Genomic DNA, 12,361 nt, shown 5'->3' with positions numbered 1-12,361 from the left:
AGGACATGATCTCATTTGTTTTTATGGCTATATGGCATTCCATTGTGTATATATACCACATTTTCTTTATCCAGTCTATCATTGATGGGCATTTGGCTTGATTCCATGTCTTTGCTATTGGTAATAGTGCTGCAATGAACATATACATGCATATATATATATATAAATAGAATAATTTATATTCCTTTGGGTATATACCCAGTAAAGGGATTGCTGGGTCAAATGGTATTTCTGCCTCTAGATCTTTGAAAAATTGCCACACTGTCTTCCACAATTGTTGAACTAATTTACACTCCCACCAACAGTGGAAAAGTGTTCCTTTTTCTCCACGACATCACCAGCACATAACCTCACCAGCATTTGCTTTCTTTTTACTTTTTAATAATTGTCATTGTGACTGGTGTGAGGTGGTATCTTATCGTGGTTTTGATTTGCATTTTCCTAATGATCAGTGATGTTGAGCTTTTTTTCATATGTTTGTTGGCCGCCTGTATGTCTTCTTTTAAGAAGTGTCAGTTCATGTCCTTTGCTCACGTTTTAATGGGGTTGTTTGTTTTTTCTTATAAGTTTATTTAAGTTCCTTGTAGACTCTGGATATTAGACCTTGGACAGATGGATATATTGCAAAATTTTTCTCTCATTCTGTAGGTTGTCTGTTCACTCTGATGATAGTTTCTTCAGCTGTGCGAAACCTCCTTAGTTTAATTAGATTCCATTTGTTAATTTTTGCTTTTGTTGCAATTTCTTTTGGAGTTTTTGTTCTGAAATCTTTGCTTGTGCCTATGTCCTGAATGGTATTGGAAAGGCTGAGTTTTCTAGTAAAAAAATTGCTTTAATGGGTAGTGTCTGCGCACATCAGTTCGTGTGAAGGATCACAGTTTATATCGAGAATCATCTATGCCACTTTAACTCACTCACGGCTACCACAATGCACAACTCCTGGGGTATCATTCTCAATTACATTTATGTGTCTATGTAAATGGTGCACCTGGAGTCATGTGGCATATCCAGAGCTGCCGTATCTAATGGGCTTGCAAAATGGACTCAACTGCTTTAAACTGGAAATTCTTTTTTTTTTTTTTGTAATTGAATTTGATAGTGGAGCTTACAAAGCAAACAGGGAAATCTGCATTAAGGGGAAGTGTTACAGAAAAACCTGAGGTGATCTAATATCTCCATGTTACTGAAGGGAATGAATACATTCATAATCCTCCACAATTATTATATATCAGTCCTAGTAAGACATAGGCAGGAACTTCACTACTTGTAGAAAACCTGTTCCAATATTGTTTTATGTTTTTCATTATTAGTCACCCTAAACATTTCAGTAAAGTCTGTACTTTTGCCAGATGCTGTGGTGAAACTGATACGCAAATAGTAGTATCTCTTGGTTCTCACTTTCAAATAGGTCACAATCTCATGGAATTTGCAGAAAAGCATATGTGAACATAATTCTCAGTTAAGTAAACTATCTACAAGTCCACTTCTTATGGAGTGTGCCCTATCTACTCTAATCAAGAAACCAAATTTTACATTTTAATTTTTCTATCTTTAAATTCTAAATATGATTGCTGCGTGCATTATTTAATTCAACAACTGTTTATTGAATATTCAGCAAGTTCTCATGTCATTTTTTTTTCCAAAATAAAATACTTGTTCATCTTGTGACTCAAATAACATTATGGAGTGGGTTCTTTTGTTTTTTAATAATGTTAGTGGCTTGTGTTTGTCATTAGTGCAGTTGTCTGACTGTCTTTGAATGTTACAATGGCACTGGCTTTAGACAGTTCCTCAGGGCAGGGACTGAGTCTGCTTAAATTGCTTTGTGCAGAGCACAGGTGGCTGAGTAATAAACACTTTTTGCTGATGCAATGTCTTGTATTGAAGACAAAGCCTCTGATTACCTAGCGTTTTGAAATTAGTTTTTAAAGATGCATCAGGAATCCAATTAGTGTATAATGTGTGCATGACACCAAAATGGCTTTGGAGCAGATTAACAAGACCACAGCACCCTTATCTCAAAAAAATTATATTCTAAAACCAATAGTACAGGATGAAAACAAACGTGAGCATTGAATAATAGATTTTCTTTCCATAACCTTAATAGAATACCTAATCTTGTACAAAACAAGTATGCAAATGTGTGTGTGTGTCTATACATTTTTCTTCATCTCTCCATTACGCAGGTTAGAAATAGATCAACGGCATTGTTACAGGCATAATCAGAAGCAAACTGGCATTAGCTTAGCTATGAATATTAGTTTCATATGTTCAATGTAATTTTTTATTTTTGTTTTTTTCTCATATTAAATATTATCTGGGGGGAAAGTGTCATTGTTTCTGGAATACCTGCCACTCCATGTCTTCCTCTCCAGAGCAAAGCCCCTGGTCATCTTTTGAGAGGCCTTTGGATTTCAGAAGAGATATGAGAGGCACAGTTTGTTCATTTGACCTGTAACCCATCTAGTTGCTCTGACTTAATCTCTTTTCTCTTCTCATCTTGGCTTACCTGTGACTTGCACATGGAACATAGGCTTCTGCTTTCCTTGTCTTTTTAATCCAACCTCCATCAATGATGCCAGAGTAATCATTTACAAAGCAAGCAATCATACCACACATCTATCTAAATTTACTCAGTGGTTTATTTGTCTTCCTTGATTGCAAATTCTGAAAAGACACAGTTCATTTCTCATTACACTTCCATCCTAAGGCTTGTACATAATACACACTCGATACCTGTTTATTAATCACATGGCTGGATTGATCTGACGACATCTTGGTCCTTCACTTTTAACTCAGTGTTATCCCAGGTTTTCATTTAAATTTTCTGTTAGTGTTTTAAATTTTAGCCCTAACCATATCATGGTGATTCTCATTCCATTTTCCCTCTTGCTCTGCAGTGCTGCATCAAGCTATAGATTGTCTTCCACATAGGGTACCTGGTTACTGTAATGCATGTTGGAGTAGTCTCATACAATTTTTTTACCTGCATTTTTTGTTGTTGTTGCTGTAACACATAATCACATACTCAGTAGCTTGAAATAAAATGAATTTATCTTCTTAGAGTTCTGGAAGACAGAAGTTTCAAAACACTATTACAGGACTAAAATCAAGATGTTGGCAGAACCATCTCCTTCGGGAGGCTCCAGGAGAGAATCTGTTTCTTTTTTCAACTTTTAGAGGGCACTGGCATGCTTCGACTCGTGGCCATATCACAATGTCTGCTTCTGTCTTCACCTCCCCTTCACCTCTCTGTAGTCAACTCTTCTTCGTCTCCTTGTAAGTACCCTTCTGATTATATTGGGCCCACCATGTAATCAAGGATAACATTCCCATCTCAAAATCCTTACATTAATCACATTTGTAATGTCCCCTTTACCATGAAAGGTAACACATTTACAGGTTTCGGAGATTCTTACATGGACATCTTTGGGACCATTATTCATCATATCTTATCACCCTTGTTTTTATTTACATCGGCAAGTAAAAACTATACATATTTATGGTGAATAATATGATATTTTCATGTATGTATAGATGTGAAATGTATGTATAGATTGTGAAATGGCTACGTTAAGCTATTTAACATATGCATTACCTCACATACTTTTTTGGTGAGAACACTTAAAATCTAGCTTGTTAGCTATTTTCAAGTATACATTTATTGTTATTAACTATAGTCACCACGATATACAATAGATCCTTTGAATGTTTATTTATAATGTGCAACTAAAATTTTGTGTCCTTTGACCAACATCTTCCCAATCCCCCATCCTCCTCCAGCACCTGGTAATCATCATTTTTCTCTTTGTTTCTATAAGTTTCAATTTTTAGATTCCACAAGTAAGCGAGCATCCTTCTTGAAATAATTTCATAAGGCAACTAGAGTTTTCCAAAAAGGATTCTTTTATGTCCCCCGTATGACATATCTTCATTTTGTTTTTTTATTGATTTATTCCTTTTTCTTTTTCAATATCAATATATGGCCTTCATAAAAATTTCAAGCAACACAGAAATATATAATATATAAAGCTGCCTTTGTCACTTGCTTCCCAGCAATGACCAATCTTAAAAGTTCAATGTGAATTATTCATTTTTTCATAAAGAGAAAGGAAGAAAAACATATGCACATTCTATGTACTCTATGCATTTACAAATATAGATGATTAATAAAGAAGCAGACATTATTCTAGATTTTGATGTTTTCCAACTAATAATATAGGTTGAACATATTTCCATGTCAGTACATGTATATTTTCTCCATATTACAAGTTAGAAGAATATTACATTGAAATTGCATGTTAATTATAGGATGATTGGCATATTTGTATTATTGATTCTGTCTACTCAAGAATATAGTATCTTTATAAATACTTTACTGTTTTGTTAATTTTTTTCAATCATATCTTTCTCAAATTTGTGAAGTTTACTCCTAAATATTTAGTTGGGTTTTTTTTTCCTATTTTAAATTGTGTGTGTGTTCCTGGATTATTATTGCTGGTATTTGAAAAAGCTATTATTTTGGTATGTTTCCTTGTATCTGGCTATTTCACTGAATACTCATTGGTGTTATTGGTTCTTAAGTGGTCCTTCTGCATTTACTAGGAGTAGAAATATATTATGTGCAACTAATGCAATTTAGTTTTTTCCTTCTTGGTTCACCATTTTAAAAGTTTGCCAGCTCTAGATATATAATTACTCTCTGGATCTTCAGACACTTGTGCGTGCCAAGTAGCCATGGATCAGCTTCTTATAATAATAAACCATCTTGGCATCTATTGTAGGAGAAGATAAGAAATAATACTTGAGACCAATATCACAATAAATTTTTATATCTTAGTAGGAAACCACAAGTTTCTGTTTTTATTTAATGTATATTGTTAAAACAGTGAAAGATTCAAAGAGAACAGAGTGGAAAGCATGTGAGATTGTTTCAAACTCTGTTCCTTCCAATCTTCATTGTGTGTCCTCACAGTATGGCATTTAATTTTTCTCCTTGTTTGTTTTCTTATCTGATGGCGAATAAACACAAAAATGATACACATAGCAAAGAAGTTCAGTGAACACTATTTTTCTTAACAAGGCATGTTTCTATCTAGGAGTATTATATGCCAAAAAATAGCATCTTACAGTGTAAAACAGTGTGTGGTTTCTAGTATTAATGTTAAGCATTAAAAACACAGAAAAATTTGTATATTAAAAATAAAGCAAATATTACGACAAGAACCAGAATGCAAATTTTCCAAACAGATAGAATGTTTTGAAAGGAACAAACATATAATAAACATCACTGATAAAGTCAAAGCAAGTGGTTGAGAGGTAGACAACTAGAACTTGGGAGAATGTCATATAGTTTCCAAGGGTGTTCATCTTGCTTTCAAAAACAGGCATGATTTTCAAGTTCAAGGCATTTTTTTTTCATTTATCTTTAGCAGTTTTGAAGCATGCTTGCTATAAATATGGGTGCATGTATTTAGATATATTCGTCAGTTTCCTAACTCTTATTACCAGGAGAGAGCTTCGAATTCATTGAAATATTCTGTACTCAGTATCATAAAAATCAGTTACAAATGTTACTCTAATGCCAACTTACTTAATCTCCATATATAATGTATTCATTTTACCAGCTATTGCTAAATCATTTAAAAACAAATTGTCAGTGTGAACAGTTACACCGTTATTATCCTTTCAAAAAATTAGTTGTATTCATTTCATCTTTAAAAATATTTTATGAAATATCTTAAACATATAAAATGTTTAGAGCAGAATTTTGAAGATACCAAAGTAAATACATATGCATGCATCTTAACATTTTACCATATTTACTTCAGATTTTTAAGAAGTAAAATATAATAGATACAGTTGAAACCACTTTGTCCCTTTTTCAATCACGTTTTCTTCCCTCTCTACCCCAAGTTAACCAGTGTGAGGTCAGTGATTATTCTCCATCCATGCATTTTTAAATATTTTAAGAAGTATATATATATATATATATATCCTTATGAAATATTGTTTTGTACACTTAAAAATGTACACAAACTATATTTTACTATTGACTTAACTTTTCATTTTCTTTTAAAATCAATGTTATATTTTCAGCATTTGTCCAGATTAACATCAGTCAATCTATTTATTCATTTTAAGTGCCCTGTAAACTATTCTATTGAATAAATATATATTCCTGTGTTCTGTTATTAATGGGCATTTATTTAGATTATTTCCTTTTGAGATATAACATACACTGTTCCATGTGCAGGCTTTCTCTAGAATGGTGCTTCATAAACTTTAATTTGCGTGTAGAACCACCCAAGACACCAGTTAAACTGCAGATCTTGATTCAGTAGATCTTGAGTGGATCCCGAGATTACGCATTTTTAAAAAGTTTCTTAGTGATGCTTTTGCTTCTTGTCCCCTGAACACAAAACACACTAGAAGGCAGCAAGTCACTATCATATACATGTGAAGTATACCCCTTCATAGGTATACTTAAGTACCATGTGAATGTGTATATACACATTCATAGGTATACTTCACATGTGAATGTGTGTGTACATTCACCTGGTGCTGAAGTGCGTATACTTCATACACATACACATTGACATGTGAAGTATACCGATGAAGTGGGTATGGTAGGCTGGTTCTTTCAACACTTCTCAAAGCCCATTACATTTGGCTATCTTAAGGTTGAAAAGCAAACTACTGTGAATCCCAATCCCTTTTTCAGCTATCTATGAGATAGTTCTGGCCAATGCAGTACAAACATAAACTGCTGATGCCAACTAAATGGTCCCAACCTTTTTCTTGTCCAGAATTATGATGATCCTGGAGGTGCAGCAGCCACACATTAAGGAAGGCAGAGTGACAAAGTAGGTCTGATCCCTTGAGGCCATTGTTAGCCTCTGCTCCAGCCCTGGGATGCCTGCCAGGATAATTTTTATTTTCATGTCTGAGATAAACCTCTTTCTTGATTAAGCCATTGTAATCTTGTTTACAGTTACTTATACCACTGTTTCATTTTAATGTAGTGTGATGGTGAGGGCGCAGGTGGAAGATGGGGTGGCGGCCAGATTCATTTTAATGATACAGTGCCTCTTCAGCTTTTTTAGATATTGCAAATTGCTCACAAAATGCTGCTATTTTACTCTTTCATCAGGAACATGAGATATTTTCAAGTTTTATTTTTCTACATCTTTGCTGGTTCTTGGCACTTTCAAACATTTTAAAGTTCTTGCCCGTTCACTAGTGATAATGGCATCTAATTGTATTTTAATTTTCATCTCTGTGATTACTAGCTACGTTAAACAGATTTTCTGTGCTCACTGCTCATTCAGATATCCTCTGTGTTAATCGTTTTTATTGTTGTAAATTTTCTCATTGGGTTGTCATTTTATTATGGGTTTATTATTATTGGAGATGTTCTTATCAAATAATTTATTGCTTTATGTATACCCAGTAAATATCTTCTTTTAGATTATGATTGGTCTTTTCACTTTATCATGTCTCTAGTTAGACAAAGTTTAATTATTATCAAATTTATAAATATTTTTCTGTACATTTTGTGCTCTTTTTATCTTCTTTAAGATGTCATTGCTTATTCTGAGATCATATCTTCTTATTTTTTTTTTTTTACAGTTTTAGCATTTTGCTTTTTACATTTAAATTACATTCTATCTGGAATGAAGTTTTGTGGTTTAATGTGTGGAAAGAATCCAATTTCATATTTTTCATACAAAAAACCAATCATCCTTCACTACTTAAAGAGTTCAGTCTTTACTGCTTTATAAGCCAAATTTGTCATTTAATATATATATTATATATATATGCTATCTTCTCAGTCCTTTAAGGGTAGTATACCGCCTTAATATCAGGTAGAGTGAGTCTTCTCACATTTATTCTTAAAGATCTACTTCACAATTCATGCCTTTTTGTTTTCCAAGTAGGTCTCTGGGATGAATGGTTAGATAGACCAACCTTATTTCCAAAACATGGTTCCCAGACCTGAGCATTCTAGCTGCTGAGAATCTATCAATGTATATGAACTATTGGTTCAATGTGTATGCTGGAAAATAGAACTTCAAACTTACCATATATATTAATCTCTGCTGTTTCTTAATGGTGACTGTAATATCCATTCCATCATTCTATGAGGAAAGTAGGGTGTTTGTGATGCAATATATTGTAAAAGATGTGAGTTCTATGATTAGGAGCTCCTTGTCACACCTCTTTTGCCACAAAATTGATCCCCTGTTATGATGTAATGAAGTATAGGACCCTATGCCATTTAATCAGGGACTTTCTTTGTCCTAAGATGGTAATGCTTCAGAGGCACTGCAGCAGGCAAAGAAGATAAACTCCTATCTGAGGTATGTGCCAATTCCAGCAAGAATAAATTGCTATACCTTCCAGGATGGAAAGGGTCCAATATATTCAACTTGACACCAAGAGGTCTTTTTGAGGAATAGCACCAAGATAAAGGATTCAGAGTTGTTCTCTTCTGTTGGCAGGTTTATGGGTGGTGAAGGGAAACAATTTCTTAAGCCCATACATAGTTTATAGCCATGCTACCATGTACACTCTCTTCTCGGACCCATTGTGGAAAAACCGGAGTTGATGAGAAGAGAGGCTGGTGGACATCTGCTAGGAAGATAACCCTGTCTGCCTTGCTGTTAAGAGTCTCCAACGTTGCTCTCTAGTGAGTATTAATATGAGACATAAACATGTGTGTATTTTGCAACAAATCTCAGTACTATTCACTTGACTCTTTGCTAAACTGTTTGACTCTAATTTTCCTATCTTTGTCTTTATATATCTGGAGCAAATAGGCCATTCATGCCTGCCTAGGAGTTGGTGTAAATCTACACTTACACTCATCCCCATCTTTCCAAAGTAAATAACCAAGTGCACGGCATTGAGCTCTTTCCATTAGGAGAGTATTTCTTCCTGCTGCTTTATATGGGGCCAGCCCTGAAAAAGACTGTAGTTTGGAAGCAGTCCATTTTCCTCTAATAACAACTTATTTGCCCATAAATCAGAGCTGAATTTGTATCCACCTTTGTCAGTGAGTCTTAGGGAACCCTCCAGAAAGTCAGTTGTAAAATTGAGGACAAGGCAGAAGTGAAACAAAGTAGATGAAAATTAAGCCTTGGCTTCTTGTTCATGCACCTTACTATGTTCTCTGAATCTTCTAGGGCTATTTGTAAGTTTATCATTTCCATGGCATTGTGAATTATTGTTGTATCCGTCTGACCTTAAGTTTCTTTGTAATAATATCCTCTCATTGATGTTACACAGTCAGGCATTCAGCCTGAGCTACTGCTTAATATATTATAAGGAGCTGCTTTTTGAGTAGATTTCTGATGCAGATGGTATGACTTTACATTATTTGGAAATTTTTTAGAACTACGAATTCTTGAACTTCACCTTAGATCTGTTTATCTGAGGATGATTCTAATGAACATACAAGCTTGAGAACCACTGGCTTAAAATTATATCCTGGCATGCCAAAGCCTACTTAAATACTAAACATTTCACTGAAGCTTCTGTTTTTGAGGACTTTAACTCTCATTTTCTGGCACATGTGCATCTTTCCAAAGCAAATATTGTATTTGCCTCTGCCATTAGGTCTAATTAACATGATGGACCATAGTGCTAAATACTCTAGAGTTTATCCTGGGTTTTGTTCTCAATATTAATATTTTTCAAATATTTCTAATAGATTTTTAATAGCCATCTGATATTACCTCATTTCTGCACATTTTTTGGCAGAAATAAATTTTTGAGTGTTATTTCATTTATATCTATGATATTAAAAATAATTTTTATGTTTTTTGCATATTATCACATTATTCTTATTTCATCTGAAGAAATTCATTTCAAATACTGTTTTATTCTCTAATCTTTGTGCTAATTGAAATTTCAACTTTTTAGGTCATCTTGAGTGGTATATGGCAGGGACAAGAGCAGTGATTCATTCTCTTTCTGTCTCTTTCTCATAACCCATCTTGCATATTTTTTAATGCCTTCACCTAACTCATGAAACCCCCAATCCAGAGTCAATTCTCACAGTAGCAGCTTGGAGCTCCTTTCTACAATGATAGATGGTAGTGTGGTCTGAATGTTTATGTCCTCCACAAAATCCATAAGTTAAAATCCTAACCCTCAAGGTGATGATATTAGGAGGTGGGCCCTTGGGAAGTAATTAGGTCATAAGGATGGATTCCTTAGGAATGGAATTAGTACCTGATAAAAGAGATCCTAGAGAGTTCTGGCACCTATCTTACCATATAAGGTTAGAGTGAGAAAAAGACTGCCTATAATCCAAAATGCAGGCCCTCATCAGACACTGAATTTGCCTTGAACTTCCCAACCTCCAAAACTCAGAAATAAGTTTATGTTGTTTATAAGCTACCAAAACTCTGAGAAATAAGTTTATGCTATTTATAAGCTACCTATTTTATTTATGGCAGCCTGTATGGACTAAGACACACTAGGGATATTGCAAATCCAGATCTCAAATCAGAGGTGGACTGTTTTAGACCCTGGTCTTAAATTGAGCCTTTACCTATATACTCCCCAGAACCTTAATTTCAAATAAGCCATAACTTTGCTCCTTATTTTATGCTAACTTATACACATTTTATATCTATCATCTATCTATCTATCTATCACACATTTTTTTTAAGGCGGCAAGGTGTAAGAGAAATAAAAATTTCAAAGTGTCAATTTATAAATCATTGTAAACAGAAATTCCATATTTTATTTTTCTCTTTTTTAATGTCTAAAATTAAACTTTTAAGCAAAGCAGAAAGCATTTCACAATGAAGAAATAACATATTGATACTAGCTGATACACCTAGAATATTTTACCAAAGCATAACATTAATAATATATAGGTAATCCTAGATAATATAACTCCGGGAGACTTCCTCTTCCTTCAAAACTATAAAGCAGGGGAAATTATTTTAGCGAGATAACATCCTGCGCAATGGCCAGGCAGTAGCTGGGAATTACATTAATATGTATTAGCTCTGTATGAAATTGTATTTTCTTCAGTATTTCCTTATTATCTAACAGATCAAGTCCAAACATCTGCACTTTTTCAATATTTTCCATGAACCATCTACTCCTTCTTAGCCAAATATTTATCAAATTATTCCATGACATTTCATCAGGCCGTATTCCTCCTTTCTTCTAAAGACAAGGCATACTCATTGCTAACGTAACAGCTTTGCTTATTCTGGCCTGTCTTTCCATGGTAGTCTCTAACACCTTTTCTTTATCTATCTGTATTCTTAACATCCTTTATGAACCAGATCAACTTCAATCTTCTGCAGGAAGCCCTGAAACTTTTCAGGAGTTTTACAGTAATTTGGTCCATTCCATTTGAATTACATCCTATTTTTCTCTTAAGTTATTATTGTTCATACTTTAATGCTGTATATGTTGGCATGTGACTTGAACTTTAAGCTCTTTGAGCAGAAAGGCTGTGTCCTATATTTATTTGGATATTCCACAGTGCATGGCCAAATGCAGAACATGTTACTGACTGGCTGATTTGACGAGAGGTCTAGGGATACAATCATCACTTGCATATCACTTTTTTCACTCCAGGCAACCTCACTTTGACCTGCCTCACCTAAACCTGCCCATTTTTCTTTTCAGACATGTCCATGGAGTTTTTGCTGGGAGTAATTGAAAAGAAAGACTAAATGTGCACCCCTTCATTGGAGATAATTTTTCATTCTCTACTCCCATCCTCATCTACACTTTTTAAAAATCATATCTAAAGATATGTGTTTCTGCAGACTTTTATTTCTAAGCATTCTATGTATCAATTGTCAATCAATTGTCAAGCATTCACTGGTCCCTTGACTCAAACTCTAAACTTTGCCAACTATTTTACGTATCAATTATACAGGGAACAGAGTAAAAACAGTTAACACAGAAGTCAATGTTATACAATTAAAACGTATTTATAAGAATAATCCATCTAATAAAAATAAGCTTATCAGTATCATACTTGCATATTTTCAATGAATTATTCTATTTTAATTAAAAAGATTAATAGATTGTATAGCACTCAATGGCAAATGTACAGCATATTAAACTTGGAAGAATCAAGAGAATATGGAGAAAATAATATTTAGGTCAAAATTTAATTTACCTTATACTCTTTAACAAACAAATCCACTGGAATATTTTCTATAAGACTTGTGCCCTTCTAAATTTTTAAGATTTGCAAAAACAAAGAAATTCAATGAATTACAGGCAATTTATGTAATGGTGTTACAGTTTTTGCAACGTAAGCAAGCAGTGGTAAAAATGCATTATCTTCCTCATTATGTCGATTTAATGTATTAGT

General features: G+C 33.8%; 2 long non-coding RNA genes across 2 annotated transcripts in view; one reads left to right on the top strand and one right to left on the bottom strand.

Moving 5' to 3' along the window:
- The window catches only part of LOC129463802 (uncharacterized), a 41,367-nt gene extending 33,071 nt beyond the window's left edge, over positions 1–8,296 (bottom strand). The window contains exon 1 of the long non-coding RNA XR_008651291.2: positions 8,085–8,296. This is a non-coding gene — a long non-coding RNA (uncharacterized lncRNA). The remainder of the gene's footprint in view (positions 1–8,084) is intronic.
- LOC129464055 (uncharacterized) overlaps positions 8,193–12,361 on the top strand; it is a 52,100-nt gene continuing 47,931 nt past the window's right edge. Inside the window, exons 1-2 of the long non-coding RNA XR_008651412.2 lie at positions 8,193–8,363; positions 8,505–8,692. This is a non-coding gene — a long non-coding RNA (uncharacterized lncRNA). The remainder of the gene's footprint in view (positions 8,364–8,504; positions 8,693–12,361) is intronic.

This window comes from Symphalangus syndactylus, chromosome 15 (genome assembly GCF_028878055.3).
Source record: "Symphalangus syndactylus isolate Jambi chromosome 15, NHGRI_mSymSyn1-v2.1_pri, whole genome shotgun sequence".
Classification (NCBI taxonomy): Eukaryota; Metazoa; Chordata; class Mammalia; order Primates; family Hylobatidae; genus Symphalangus; species Symphalangus syndactylus.
Note: the sequence above shows the minus strand (reverse complement) of the source record. Positions and strands in the feature narration are given on the sequence as shown.